The 15,972-nt window shown below is 46.4% G+C and overlaps 1 long non-coding RNA gene across 1 annotated transcript in view; it reads left to right on the top strand.

Moving 5' to 3' along the window:
• The window catches only part of LOC138577431 (uncharacterized), a 62,463-nt gene extending 49,133 nt beyond the window's left edge, over window positions 1–13,330 (top strand). The window contains exons 2-3 of the long non-coding RNA XR_011303977.1: window positions 10,788–10,859; window positions 11,529–13,330. This is a non-coding gene — a long non-coding RNA (uncharacterized lncRNA). The remainder of the gene's footprint in view (window positions 1–10,787; window positions 10,860–11,528) is intronic.
• The last annotated feature ends 2,642 nt before the right edge of the window (window positions 13,331–15,972 follow it).

The following is a 15,972-nucleotide window of genomic DNA, read 5'->3' as shown; positions in this document are numbered from 1 at the left end:
GACCAGGGTAGTTGAATATATGGGTTGGGGTAATACTTCACCCATTTTTTAACAAGATGACATGACGGATATAATCGTCAAGGGACCTCAGAAAGATCCTGTTCTCCCTTTTCACAGGGCCCTTCAAAGAACTGTGGAGAAAAACTGGGAGAAACCAAAAACTATTGCTGCTGCAGATAGCACTTTTCCAAGAAAATATAGACCAGCTGGAACAGATCCTGAATATTTGAATAAACATCCGACTCCAGAGAGTTTAGTCATACAGGCAGCATCTACCTCAAAACAAACTGCTTATCCAACTATCCCTCCAGATAGAGAGGATAATAAATGGATGCCTGGGCACGTAAAGTTTTCACGTCAGGCAGTTTGGCACTTAAATCGGCAAATGTCACCTGTACCCTAGCCAGGTTTACCCATACCCTGTGGGACTGTATTTCGGCGGCGGCTGATCATATTCCGGAAGGCGAGGAAAGGAAAGGCTTCCTGAATATAGTCAAAGATGGGAACGAGGCAATGGGGGAATGTCTCCAGTCTGGACTGGATACTGCTGATAGTATCAGCAGATCCATGGCTGCAAGCGTTGTGCTACGCAGATTTGCGTGGTTGAGGAAGTCGGGTTTTGCACCGGACGTGCAAGCTAGACTCCTCAACATGCCCTTTGATGGCTCGAGGCCCTTTGGCAGAAAGGCTGATGAAAGCCTGGAAAAACTTCAGACCTCGAAAGCGGCAGCTAAATCACTTAGCGCCTCTTTGCGCCAGCCTCTAAAACCCTATTCCGGCTCATCTTCCTGGAGGGGTCGTTCTTTTCGATACTACTCCTCTTTTGGTAGAGGAAAAGGACAGGCTTCTCAAAGGGGCAAAAGAAACTTCCCTCGTGGAGCACGAGGTAGAGGTGCAAAACCAGCCTCAGGAGCGGCATCTGTACCCTCAGCCACTCCTACAGCCGCCTCCAAATCCCTCTGAGACCTTGTTACACAAAACACCAGTGGGAGGCAGGATTTCTCAACATCTGAAGGAATGGCGGGGCATTACCTCCGACGCTTGGGCACTGAAAACAGTAGCCCAAGGTTACTGTCTCCCCTTTCTAAAAAGGCCTCAGAATCATCCACCGGGAGCCAATTCTGCCAAAATTCTGGATCCGCTCCTGTTGCAGGAAATTGTAACCCTCATGAGGAAGGTGCCATAGAACTGGTACCTGTAGCGGAGAGGAACAGGGGTTGGTACTCCCCATATTTTCTCATGCCAAAAAAGGACAGAGGACTGAGACCCATCTTGGACTTGAGAAACTTAAACAAGTTCCTCAGGAAGGACAGTTCAAGATGTTGACTCTTTCTCAGATCCTTCAGGCTCTCCAACTCCAAGATTGGTTGGTATCATTGGACCTTCAGGATGCTTACTTTCATGTGCCAATCCATCCAAAGCACAAAAAGTACCTGAGGTTCGCGATTGGCAATTCTCATTATGAGTTTCGAGTTCTGCCATTTGGGTTGACCTCCGCCCGAGGGTTTTCACCAAACTGTTGGCGGTTGTGGCAGCAAGTCTCAGGAGTGGAGGTATTCACATATATCCCTACCTGGACGACTGGTTGATCAGAGCAAGTTCTCCAGAACAAGCTCAGGAACATCTTTCGATCACCTGCCACTTCCTCCACAAATTGGGCTTCTCCCTCAATTTCAAGAAGTCCCACATGATACCATCCCAGAAACTCCAGTTTTTTGGAGCAGTCTTGGACACTTCATCGGGAAAAGCCTCGCCTCCCGAAGTGAGAGCTCTCCACATCCAGCAGATGGTAACAAAGTTCCAGAATGCTCAACATCTACCGGCCTTCGATTTTCTCAGGTTGCTCGGCCTCATGGCATCCGGCATTTTCCTAGTACCAGAGGCCAGGTTGAGAATGAGATCCCTTCAATGGGCACTCAGAACTCAGTGGTCCCAGTTCTCAGGGAATATGTCGGATCTTCTGCAAGTCTCGAGCACAGTTGCTCAGGATCTTCTATGGTGGGCTTGCAACGACAACATTCTCAAGGGAGAGTCTTTTTGGCAACCATGGCCGGAGATAACAGTAGTGACAGATGCCTCACTCACGGGGTGCGGAGCACACACCAACGATCTGACAATCAGCGGTCGTTGGTCTCCATCGGAGTCCAAACTACACATCAACCTATTGGAGCTGAGGGCAATCAGACTAGCTCTGAAGGCCTTTCTGCCCTCTGTACAGGGAAAGAATGTCCTGATAATGACGGACAACACGGTGGCCATGTACTACCTCAACAAAAGAGGAGGAATAGTGTCACTTCCACTGTGCAGAGAAGCAATGCAGCTCTGGTTCTGGGCAATACGAGAAGGAAACTCTCTGTCAGCAATTCACCTAGCCGGAGAGAAGAACACGGCAGCAGACGCTCTGAGCAGGCAGAGCACGGTCTCTCACGAGTGGGAGCTGGCTCAGGAAGTCCTTCTGGATATCTTTGCCCTTTGGGGAACCCCTCAAATGGATCTGTTTGCCACCGCGATCAACCGGAAGTGCGATCAATACTGCTCAAGGGAATTTCCTCAAAGAGGAGCTCTGGGAGACGCATTCGTAATGGAGTGGAAGTTTCCACTGCTGTACGCGTTTCCCCCAGTCCCCGTGATTCCTCAAGTAATCAGGAGGTTGAGAAAGTTCAGGAAAACCATGATCCTAATTGCCCCGGATTGGGCCAGGAGAACGTGGTACCCAGACCTTCTAGACATGTCCATCTGCCCTCCAATACGTCTTCCGCAAAGAGAGGATCTTCTCTCGCAAGAGGAAGGTCGGGTTCTCCATCCAGAGGTCAAGACACTCAACCTTCACGCATGGTTTCTGAGAGGTTGAGATACAAGGATTGGGATCTTCCGGATGACGTAATGGAAATCTTGCTTTCGGCCAGAAGACCAGCAACAAAGTCTTTGTACCAATGTCGCTGGAATAGGTTTAGTAACTGGTGCAAAGACAAGGATGTGGACCCTTTTCAGTGTGGCACCCCAATGGTGCTTTCTTTCCTGTTACATCTAGCCAATCTGGGGCTCCAGATAGGAACAATCAAAAGATACCTTGCTGCGCTGTCCATTTTCAAGCGCTCCTCGGAAGAGGTTTCATATTTCAAAATACTGTTAATAATTCAATTCTTAAAGGGGCTTACTAATGTATACCCTCCAGTACCTTTTCATGTACCAACTTGGGACTTAAATTTAGTATTAAAATTCTTGACTTGCATACCTTTTGAGCCTCTGCACTCATGTCCATTGAGGCTTTTGACTTGTGGCCCTTTCATCAGCCCGCAGGGTTAGCGAACTTCAGGCTCTCTCATGCAAACCACCATGTACTATTTTTTATAAAGAGAAGGTAGTCCTTAAAGTTAAACCTTCCTTCTTGCCAAAAGTAGTCTCGAACTTCCATTTGTCACAAAAAATAGTACTACCAACTTTTTATCCTCCTCCTCATCTGGGCAAAGAAGAGGAGAGATTACACAGATTAGATCCCAAGAGGGCTTTTAGTTTTTACATCTGTAGGATGGCTAAATTGAGACAAGATGACCAACTGTTTGTGGGTTATACTGGTCATAAATTAGGCTTATCTGTAACAAAACAGACCATTTCCCGCTGGATCATATTAGCCATAGTTGAATGCTACAGATTAGCGGGAAAAGAACCACCAGATGGGCTTCGTGCCCATTCTACAAGGGGAATGGCTACTTCTGTGGCTCTAAAGAGGGGAGTCCCGGCAGCAGATATTTGTGCAGCTGCAACCTGGAAAACAATGCATACTTTTGTTAAACATTATTGTTTGGACACTGACTCCTCTCCTCAACACCTTCGAAAGTCCTGGTTTCGAAGGTGTTGACGATGACGATATTTTCTTCACAGAAAATAGAAGCGCGCCGTTCTCGATAGCGAAATGATCGGAAAATCGGAACTAAAGCAACGGGCGCGGCTCGAGCTATTTATACCATCGGTGACGTCGACAGAGTACGGAGTACGTCGAGGGACAATCGACGCCACGACCTCGAGCACAGCACCCTCTGCCGAGAATTTTTTTTTCCAAAGCAGCGAAGCTGGAGATAACTATTTATCACAAGATGAGGAATATGTGGGAGGACACAATCCATTCGAAATATTAATATGTCTCAAGCCAAAAAAACAGCACCGCTCTAGCATACCTTAGTGCTTTAAATCTGTGACTACAAAAGTCACACTCACTTTATAGAAAATCACTGAACCAGCGCAGCTATATGTGAAAATATCACGGTTGTTGATACATTTATACCCAAGCTCCTTCCTTCTTAACTCTGGCTTTGTTTTATCACTGCACTGCCTCACTGGCAATTACGGTAAGTGCCATGATGACTTGGCCATCCATCACTTGGCAAGTGATAGGGCTTGCATGTCTTCTGAATGGCATGTCCAGCATGGCCAAGTTGTGAGCAATGTCATTGGGTAACAGGAGAGTTTGCTTACAATTCACTGATCCAGATCAGTTGAAAATCATGATATACTATATAATAAAAGGCCAGATGTATGTTTGTCTGAAGCTGTCCTGCTCACTTTGCCTGTTATCACTGCTAGAGGGAGCTGGTGCCTAACGCATACAATAATAAGACTTCAAGTTCGTCTTCCAGGGGAACAGAATGTGTATTTCAACAATGATAACATGCAATTAGCTGCAAAAAGGCCCATGACAGGAATATCACTTTAACAGCATAGTTCAAGTTGCATACACTAAGAAAATATATCAATTTTTTAAAAACATATAAACAGAAATTCATTTGATTAAGCACTATTTCTCAAACAAAATAAATTACTCTATTGTTCAATGTACTTCTGTATTCCGAAATTATTCATTGTAATATTTCTTTGTATGTATTATTATATCAATAATATTCTTCATGTACGTTTTAAACTTAGTTTGATTTCAATTTACTTGTTTTATGAGATCATATCGAATTCGAATCATGCTGCACATGAATTTTATTACTCTGACATCCCTCTGACATCCCTCAACATTATATATTTGAGTCGGAAACCCATAAGTGGAATCCAAGACAATGAGGAGCAGATAGAACAATTGGCTATATGTACTATGTTGAAGTTTCAACAGATTCTGTGAGATTTTGTTTTAGGTTACTACTCCTCCACATAAAAGGAGTAAGATTATTTACAAACAATTGTGTTTCTATTATCAGAAATTACGTTAAAATACAACACATAATATATTTACACGCTGAACATTTCTTCCTTTATACACATACACCCATGTACACAGGCTTTTCCACTAGTCAATAATAAATGCCTCACAGGTTTAGAGTGATTCTGACGGATGCAAATGTCAAAAGCAACATAATAGTTGTTAAAGTGGTCCGTTTGACCAGATCTCAAATGATTGTGAAGTCATTTTAATGGCCCCACATTGACAGGCTAGCTTTTGATAATATGTAATTTGGTTGACTAACTAACCTTAATTCAACCTTTTCTTTGTAATGGGGATCACCCAATGCCGAACCTCGCTATCTGAGCATGGCATAATCGCGTACACCTACCTTAAAGGTTCCTTAGCTAGTTGCAAATCTTATGTCGGGCTAGACCGTACTTAGGCACTGCATCAAATATTGTTTTGTCTTTTTGGGTCCCACCTGCATCCCCTTGATTTCTTATCCCCCAGCTCAGTCACTGGGAGAATAAGATAACAAGCACTGGAAATGCCAACAGTTTGGGCTTTTGTGTAGTCATGGGAAAGGCACTTGGCACTGCCGTAGTGGTTTTAACTGGCCATTGATAGTAGCATGTGCAAAATGGTGTGAGATCCTTGGCATCTAACAGCAGTGACTGGCAAATGCTTAATACTTATACACAAGCTGAAACTGTTGGATTTACCAGTGCTTGTTTTAGCAGGACTTCAGTGAATTACAACACAGGGCTTAGAAATTGAGTGTCTGAAGGCATACCTAGTTCAGACATTTATCTTACAGCAGTAGCAGTACTCCACTTCTAAGGCCCATGTCTGCTCCCTGTCTGCTTCCGGAACGCTAATTGGGGTCCTCCCTGCACCGTAACAACAATGATACCTCACTGCTCTAAGAAATCTGGACTGCCTTGACTTTGGCTCCTCCAGAACTATGGGTTAGTTCCCTACTTATGGACTCACTCCTACCGCCTTTGACTATCACTGTTCTTTCTGCTTGTTACTCCCATGTTGTCAACCTGATGCGCAGTGCTTCCTAAAACCGTTTGCTAACATCTGATTCAAAGATTGAAAAGTCAAATCTTGCTTGATTTGTGCTAAAAAGTCAAATCTTGCTGTTTTTGCTTTGTGCTAAAAAGTCAAATCTTGCTGTTTTTGCTTTGTGCTAAAAAGTCAAATCTTGCTGCCCATTGCAAAATTCTCAGTATTTTGCTTGTATACTGTTTCTTCTCTGTAACTTGCCAGCCCAGTGACCTCACCACTCTCTTTTGTCCCACACCTACCTGCCATAGCCCCCCAGTATCGCCATCCTCTCCTCGCTTCCACCCCAAAGGCGCTTTCTGTTTCTCCAATCTTTTTAACTGCTTCTCCATTGACTATCCTTCCCTTCTCACTAAGTCTGGTAGGAAGAAGTTCAAAAAGGATATCTTGGCCTCTAACCCTAGTCTTCCTAGCGCCGACACCTACTCCAATGCTTCCGCCAGACAGACCCTCACCGACATCCTCTTTGTCGTTCCTTCACCAGATCTATGGACTCCTCATATGGTCTCTGTGCTCTGCCCCATCTCCTCCTCTCCCATTAATGGTGGCACTTGCTGGGAAGTTCTCATGGCTTCATTCGACTCTAAAGTAATCATTAATGTCTACCTAAATGGCACTGTCATGGTCCAAGGCCCTCAGGCCAATCTCCTCCTCTTTGATAGGCGCTTCCCTCACCTCATCAATTTCCTCTCATCTCCTGCTGTCCCCTCCTCTCCCCCCTTGGCTACCTTGCCCTCTCTCCTCCTCCTCCTCTGCCCCTCCTAGGGCTCTTTCTCCACCGCAAGGCGTACCTCTGATCTGTACCCCTCCCTGGAAGGTCTTTAAGGCTGGCAACCTTCTTCATGTTGCCACTCTCAACTCTTGCTCTGCTGTCAAACACTCCTCTGACATCTGCCACCTCCTTGAAGAACTAGACCTTGATGTCCTTGGTGTTACTGAGACATGGTTCACGGCCAGCTCTGTCCCAAGCTTTGACACTCTCCTCCCTGAAAGCTACAAGATCCTCTCAGCACCCAGATTCTCCTGGTCCAGTGGGGGGGGGGGGGTGGGGTAGCCATGATCTTTCCTGAGTGGATTCCTGCCTCTATCATTCCCACTCAGACCTACTCCTCTTTTGAATGCCTTGTCTGTAGGCTTTCTCTCTCGCCTACCCATTCTCTTACTGTGGTTACCATCTACCGGCCTCCTGGTCAAATCACCTCATTTCTCTCTGAGTGGGCAGACCTCTCCTCCTCCCTCCTGGCCTTTACCACTCAACTCCTCCTCATCGGTGACCTCCATATACATTTAGACTCTCCTTGCTCCTCCTCTGTACTCTTCCGTGACCTCTGCGAATCCCTCTCCCTGTCCATCCTCCCCACTGGCCCGACTCACTCTGCAGGACACACACTCGATATCTTGATCTCCTCTGACCACCCCCGCTCCATCCCTCTGACCACTCCTCTCTCCTGGAGTGATCACTCCCTCCTCTCCTCTCATCCCTCCCTCTCTTCCATCCAAGGCAAGCCTACCCCAACACTGCCACCTACCTTCTCGGACATCCGGCCCATGAAGCGTGTGTCAGTTGAGGCTTTTGCCGCAACTTCCCCCCGCCCCCTCCACCTTTGGCTGTCTCACATCCTGACACAGCCCTGTCTCTGCTCTACTCTTCAATTTCTGATATGCTTGATGCTCTTGTCCCTGTCATGAGGATCCGTTTGAATTCCAAAGCCAAGTGCAATTCCTGGTATGACTCTGACCTTGCTACACTTAAACATAAGTGTAGGGCGGCTGAGAGGAAATGGAGGACTTCCTGTTCATCCTCTGACAAACTGGCCTGTCGCTTGCTACAAAGGCAATACCAACTCTCTGTCCTCACCAAGAATAGAGTCTACATTCAAGCTCGTGTCTCTGCGGCATCTAACAACTCAGCCGAACTCTTTAAAATCTGCAAGGAGCTGGCCAACCCTGCTGCAGTGCCTAACCCTCCTGCTAGCTCCAAGGCTCTTTGCAATGCCCTTGCCTCTCACTTCATTTAAAAAACCCAGGACATCCTGTCCACCCTCTCCACCCGCACCCCTCCTCTCCCCTCTCCATCTGTGCTTGCTGACCCTCCTTAAGCCACCCCCCACCATCCTTCTCGTCCTTTCCTCTTTTCTCCCCTGACGAGGTCGCTAGACAAGTCTGATCTATGAAAGCCTCATCAAAACAGGTTCATCCCTGTTCCTTTAAAACCATCAAGGACCACATCGACACCCTGGCTCCGGCCCTTGCTGATTTTTACAACCACTCCTTTGCCTCAGGATCCTTCCCCTACCCTCTGAAGCACTCCTTTGTGCATCCTCTGCCCAAGAAACCCACAGCTGATCCTTCTTGTCAAGCTAACTATCGCCCAATTTCCATTACTCCCTTTCTGGGCAAACTCCTGGAAAAGTTGGTCATCTCTCAGCTTAACCTTCATTCCAATTCTGTTGGCTGTCTCCATGACCACCAATCTGGCTTCAGAGATGCCAGAAGCATGGAAACTGCTCTCCTGAACATCCGTGAAGATCTGCTCTCCAACCTTGACTCTAACATTCCCTCTGTCCTCATCCTCCTCGATCTCTCTTCTGCCTTCAACGCGGTCAACCATACCATCCTGTTCAACTGTCTCCGTGAAAACCTGGGTATCACTGATCAGGCTCTGGCCTGGCTGACCTCTTTCCTCTCAGATCGACCCTCCCAGGTCCAACTTGGGTCCTTTCATCTATCTTCCTCTCTACCTGTTGTGTTCCCCAGGGGTCTTACCTCTCGCCCTGGCTTTTCAACCAATACCTGGCAACTCTCACCCACTGCATTGCCACTTTCTGCTCAAATTTCCAGTGCTACGCTGACGACACTCAACTCATTTTCAGGCTGCCCTCTGCCACCTCCTCTCACTATCTCATCTTTGATTGACTAACTGTCATTCAGGATTGGTGTGCCACCAATGACCTTTGTCTGAATGCCAGCAAGATGGAGATGCTCCTCATCGTCACACCTTCACCATCCTATTCCCTCACTCTCTGGCCCTCCTCCTACCCCCGCCGAGGCTAAGAACCTCGGGGTCATCTTTGACTCCACCCTTTCCTTCTCTGCCCACATCTCTGAGATCTCTAAAAAGTCAAATTTCCTACTGCACCTCCTCAGAGGTACCCTGCCTTTCCTCTCCTTCCCCCAGAAGATCATGGTATCGCAAGCTCTGGTTCTCTCTAGCTTGGACTATTGTAACAGCCTCTTTCTAAATCTACCTGCCTCTACTCTCCGCCCTCTGTAACTAAAAAAAGTACAGGACTGCGAGACTTGTCCTTGGCCTCAAGCCCTGGGATTGTATCTCTCCAGCTCTGAAATCTCTCCATTGTCTCTCAGTGGATGCAAGGATTAAATTCAAAACCCTCTGCATTGTCCACAAGGCTTTCTGGGGCCTGGGTCAAAAATACCTTCAGCTATCCCTCCGCAAATACCTCCCCTCTCGAGCTCTTCGCTCCTCTACCTGCAACTCCCTCAGGGTCAGTTGTTTTCAAAGAAACGAGCTGGAGTAGATCTGTCTTCGGATGGGGCCTCCCTCTGGAACAACTTCCCTGCCACTCTAAAACTCGAGGAGAACCATCTCCGGGTTCCGGAAACACCTCAAGACCTTCCTCTTTTCTCCCCTGCTGATCTGTTCTCTGTTGGCACTGTGCACCTGGCCACCCTCTGTCCTCCGGGCCAGGTACCTGCTCACCCTGCCACCCTCCCGCACTACCTCCGGGCCACCCCTTGCACTGGGGTCTGTATCTGTACCCATACAGCCCTCCCCTTTTCTTCCTGCACTTATCAGACCTACCCTGTCTGCTGCCTTAAACCTAGCACTTGCAAATTGCTGGCTGCACTACCACTGTTTGTTGCCTTTATTATTTATTTATTGTTATTTATCTGTTTCTCCTCTGCTTCGCACTTTCCACTTCTCCCCCTTCCATGCACTTTTCCCCTCCCCCTCTCCGATGCACTTGTAGGTTCTCAATGTCACTGGGCCTAGTAAGATTTGTTCTCCCCTGGTCCCCTCCCTTGCCTTGTCGGGCTCTGAAACACTTGTGTACGAGCGGTGCGATAGAAATAAAATATCAATATAAATAGCATGTTTACAAACCCTATGAAGTCATTAACTCTCAGAGGACTGCTTTGAAAAAACACTGGCAGGCACATTGAGTGCAAGGTTTGATGGTAAGGTTTGTTTAAATGAAGCTGAAAGTGTTTCCATGAGGAGGTGTTTTAGGTGGGGGGCAGGAACTCGGTGGGAATGGCCATAGCGATTAGCATGGCTATAGGCAGTCAATGGGTGGACAAATAACCAAACAGCCCCCTCAAGCTTTGTGTTCCTCCTCTTATGCCATTTCTCCCTATTCGTGCTCCAATGTAATAGTTTCTTCTTTTAGGTGGCTGTAAACTCATCCTAATAACCCTTACTTTATAATCTGGAAGTTCAGCAACAATCAGTGTGTGCTCTTGGTCACACACATCTGCTTTCCCTATCCCAAGGGAATGATATTAATTAGGTTTCTGCTTCACGTTTCAGAAACAGGCGAGAACATGGCTCTGTGCTTTCTCCTCCTTATCAGCATCCTGGGAGCTGTTTGCCAAGCCACAAGTAAGTGTTTCAAAGCACTCGCTTTGTTGCCTCAACACAACACCCTGCCAAATGTTCAGCTGAGGGAGTGGGTTATAAAGCAGATTTGGCCTTTTTGTGACTGCTGCGCCCATCTTGTGATCCAGAATCCTGCCATGCTTTTTGATTTTCTTCATTTACGCATTGCCACAAGGTGCTCTGTAGTGGCTGGCATTTACATATTGATGCTATGCAAATTACAGAACATAAATACACCTTTACCTTCCCCCCTTCCTCCTCCCCCTTCTCTCACTCACTCCATCCTTTCTTCCATTGCACCTGTGCGCCTCCTTCACGCGCTCACCCTATCACGACTGCTTTATCCATGCCCCTTCCTCCCACTCTCTGTATCATGATATATACTCCCTGTGTCGCCACTTTTCTTCCACCCCTCTTCCTAGGCACCTTTCAATGCTTCCATTTTGCCAGTCCGTCCTCACTGTTCAGTCTCCCCGTCTGTTCTCACTTCTTGTGCTCTCTCCATAGTTGTAAAGCGCTATGAAAGGGCCTAATGGCAGCACATCGGCACTGTCCCACACACAGAATAAATAAATCCCATAGTATGTGGGAAAACCTCCTGGATACCTGTTGTGCCACATGTGCTTCTCTTTATTGGGATCCAATGTTCAGGTTTCTCGTCTTTCTTCACAGACATGGATGGCCAGGTGTTTCTCTTCCCAAGTGAATCAATCGTCAACTATGTGACCCTGAACCAGGAACTGAATGTCCCTTTGAAAAGTTTCACCGTCTGCCTGCGCGCGTTCACAGAGTTGACCCGGGACTACAGCCTCCTTTCTGTGAATAGCCCGAACAGAGACAATGCTCTCCTCCTCTTTCACAAGAACTCTCCAGACAAACCCATTGCCATCCATGTAGATGGCCAAGAAATGCGATTTAGGGCCACACTAAACGCGCTGGAGAGGACACACATGTGCGGAACCTGGGATTCTTCAAGTGGGCTGACCCAACTGTGGCTCAATGGGCAACCACTGGTCAGAAAAGTCATTAAGCGAGGGGCAGCGATACAAACTCCTCTCAAAATGATACTTGGGCAAGAGCAGGACGCTTTTGGTGGTTCCTTTGACAAGAATCAATCATTTGAGGGTGAAATAGGTGATGTGCATGTGTGGGATCATGTCTTGTTGCCCGCTGATATACAGCAGGTCTTTCTTAATAACAAACACCTCAATGGCAACGTCATCAGTTGGAGGGACCTTCCCTTTCAGATAAATGGAGATGTCCTCATAGTACCAGTGCAGAAGGGTGTCTGTGAGGACCAGGCATTAACAGTGTGCCAATGCAAAATATAGGAAAATAAAGAGGGCGAACCTCAACAAGTTCGGGTAGATATGCTATTTAGTCTGCAGTAAAGTTTTCCAGCATTGCTTTCTGCAACCTTGCAATCAAGATAGCAAATAGGGTGGCTTGTTGTTGAGGGGTCTGCTTGGAAGCTATATATCATGTGCATCTTAACACTACAAATCAAACTGGAAATAGGCTATCACCCCAGTGCCCGGTATATTAGGTGTTCCAATTAACAATCCCCCTTCTTTAATCATGGTGAGCTCCATTGCACTGCTGATCTCCCAGGGAGTGTTAGGCATAACCTCAGAAAGAGTTGAATTCCTTTCAGATGTGTCTTTCTGTTAATTGTATTTGTGTTCCATTAACTGCAAAATATGTCACTTCCTGGTGCGACAACAACTGAAGGCAGAGGTAACTTGCTTGTCATGGGAGGTGAAATCTTCATTTTCAGAGTGGTACGGATCCTCCTTCAGTGCAATGGATGGATGGTCAACAGTCCCTGAGGCAGGGTGGTCATGCAGCAGCGCTATGGGGTTCCCCGAGAATATTATAATAAGTGGCTTGAGGGCTACCTGTTGGTATCCGACAGATCTTTGCTCTTGGGACGGGGGCGGGAGGGTGGGAGTGATCAGCGAGAAGAATACATCTGCATTGTTTCTGATTGTGGCTCTTGGAACTGCGAGGATGTTAATGTTTGTAGGCCTTTGCGATGGTGTGGGTAGGTGCCTGTGCATTCTTTTCATGTAGATTGTGTTTGTGTGGTTGATGCATTTGAACATAAGATTGAAGACCTTGACGCTGATTCTAGTTTCCACTGGAAGCCCCTGGACATGTCCCAGGTCTGATGACTCAGATGATGTCTTAGGTATGAAATGAGATGTTTATATATGGGTTGGAATCAGAACTGGGTGCTGGCTTCCTGCCCTGTCCCTGCCTAGGGGGTCAAGAGCAATGGATGTCATTGCGTTCATCTCCTGCTCTTGCAGATGTGCCAGACCATCATTATCTAGTTTCCTCTCTCTGGCATCTATCCATGAATACATCTAGCACTTCTGTACAGTTTTTCCAAAGGTTGATTCCTTATGTATTTGTGCAATGAATCATTGTACCTCACAATAGATGCTAATAAAGTAGAGCAGTTTGCAGAATGCCTCCTTTGTTTCTTGTTTGTTGTGGTTTCCTGGTGACTTTTCCAACTGAAGCAGCCTAAATGCGCTTAATATGCGGGAGCAATCCAGTGCAGGTAGGGAGTCTGAATTAAACAAATGGCGTTAGGAGGGTTCTCCCTCCATTAAATTGTTTTAAATAATGGGTTAAAATGGTGCATTTTACAGGACTTTTCTTGAAAAATTGGGTAAAAAGACACATAGTCTGGGAAAGAAAGGGACAGATTTGAGAGCAGTCACTGTGGGGGTTACAGCCTGCAGAATGGTCACGTGGTCCACTCTTCTTACCTCTTTTGGTTATGTGTGATCGACCGCAGAAAACTCTCCTTTGCTTTCTCCACACGTGTCTAGAAGCATACAGAACCAGATTCCGGCACTGCCATTTTCTAACTGAGGAACTAGAATAAGGTACCCGAAACTCAACGCCTCCATGAATAAGGCCTAATTTACAGGCATGTGGGGTTCTTTGAAGTTGCTGAAGCTGGCATTGCAGGTGGCAATAACACTGACCAGTCCATGCTGGACTTATTTGGTGAACAAGAACATACATGGGAGAAGAAGACTCCTTCTGCCCCTGGGGGGGGACTTAGCGTAGGCCTCCATCGTGGGCTGTTTGGCCTTGGGTCTCACCCCTCTCGAGGACATACTGAATACATGAAAGAGCCAACATCCATCTCAGGTGCAACAAGCTATGAAGATGATGGAGGGGCAGCTGGAAGTGCAAACAACTATTGATGACCACCTTCAAAATCATAAGACACTAAATAAGGGTTACTCATTTGATATGCAATGTCCAGGAGGGTATTTTGCAGGCCATATACAGTGGAAGCTTTTATTGACCCACGATACCGTTGCGAGGATGGGTGCAATAATCACAGAACATATTTTGCATCTATTTGGCCATAAACCAGTTTTCTTTCAAATTTATGCTGCTCTTTTGAAATAATCACTATCTTCTCCTATGAGTTATTATGACATTGGAAAAGCTGTTCAACTAAAAATATTTCTCTTGGCAACTGGAGTCGAAATTGAGAAATATGCAGATTGGTAGCGTGTAGTGGGCCACACTCAGTGCCATTCATGTAAAGGCGGGACTAGCCAGCCATGGAGAAGTGTGATAGACAGAAGCCAGTAGCACTAGGGATGAATGGGCACATGGCTGTGAGCTTCTTCACTCTTTTTGCTTGGCTTGAACGTACAGACTCAGGGTTATAGCACCAACCTCTCTTCTTAAATTACTGCCTCAGGGTTATAGAGCACAGTTCACTTGTTGGATCATAAACCAGCAAGACCATCTGCCCTCTTGTAATTGCTCATACTGTTCATCTTCCTCCTCAAATATGGGCATTGCATGCTTATATGAACCCTGGTTGTCTGACTCACTGCCGCCAAGTTGCTTGGTCTGCAATGGTTGGGGGAAATACTTTAGATTGTTTTTTGGCAAAGCAAGGAGCTGAACATTTTCAGCACTGAGTCGAGTATTTGTTTCAGACACAATATTTCCAGCTGTGCTAAAGATTTTCTTTGCAGAAAACACTGTTTGGGGGCAGTTCCCTATCTTAGAAGGTTATCTGGAAAGACCAGGCCATATCTGCTACTTTTCTCTAGCGCTGGAATGAATCAGTGGCAAGTGGTGTGAGAGCTTCCCTGACATAGCTGTTAATAGTGTAATGTACAGAGCACTCCCTGGACACAGCCACAGGGTGTTCTGTTGGGACATGAGTATCTTGTTTTAAAAGGTTGTCTTATCATGTATTGTTCCTGGTGTTGTGTACTTTCTAAAATGCATGTTTTATCTAAGTTGATACTCAATAGTTGACTGGTGATTGTGGGTGGAAGTTGTGGGTTTGCTGCTAGGGGGCTGGCCACGATCCCCTGCCAAACCTTAAATGTCTCCTAGTACAGTGGAACCAAGAATGCTTTATAAGGTAAACCATCAATCAAGCAATCAATCAATCAATCAAACAACACTTATAAAGCACAAACAACTTCACCAAAGGCACCAAGGCGCTAAAGGAAAAAACAGAGATAATGGGAAACCACAAAGAAGCTCAGGCAAACAGATACGTTTTCAACTGTGCCTTGAAGAGACCAAAGTCCTGGATCTTATGGAAAAATAGAGGCAGGGAGTTCCAAAATATTGGGCCGGCCACTGAGAAAGCTCGACCCCCACATCTTTTCAACCAGTAGGACTGGATCTCAAGAAAACCTTGGGAGGCCGAATGTAGTAAGCGATTGGGAGATACTGAGTGATTTTCTCTTGTAGTGCCAGACAACTTCTACCCTACAATGCCCGATGAATCAAGCACAGGGATTTTAGCTGGATCCGTATTTGACCGGAAGCCAGTGAAGGCTGCTTTGGGCCACTGAGATTGGCATTCCGTAAAAAACGCCTTTAGCTAGTTAGACTGATGCAGCCGATTTACCAGACAAGCAGGCTAAGCTAGGAATATGGCATTACAGTAATGAAGACTACTGTTTATTGTGGCAGTTGTGAGCCAGCATTGTATCACAAGTAAGAAAACAGACACAAGAGGTACAATTTTTAACACCTTTATTAAGTTTGACCGGGGTTGGAAATTTCCTAACTGGCCCTAATGCTATAATGGGAGTAGTCTCGACCA

The sequence above is a fragment of the Ambystoma mexicanum genome, chromosome 1p (genome assembly GCF_040938575.1).
Source record: "Ambystoma mexicanum isolate Mex_15411 chromosome 1p, UKY_AmexF1_1, whole genome shotgun sequence".
Taxonomy (NCBI): Eukaryota; Metazoa; Chordata; class Amphibia; order Caudata; family Ambystomatidae; genus Ambystoma; species Ambystoma mexicanum.
The sequence above is the reverse complement of the archived record's forward strand: the minus strand, read 5'-3'. Positions and strand labels throughout refer to the sequence as shown.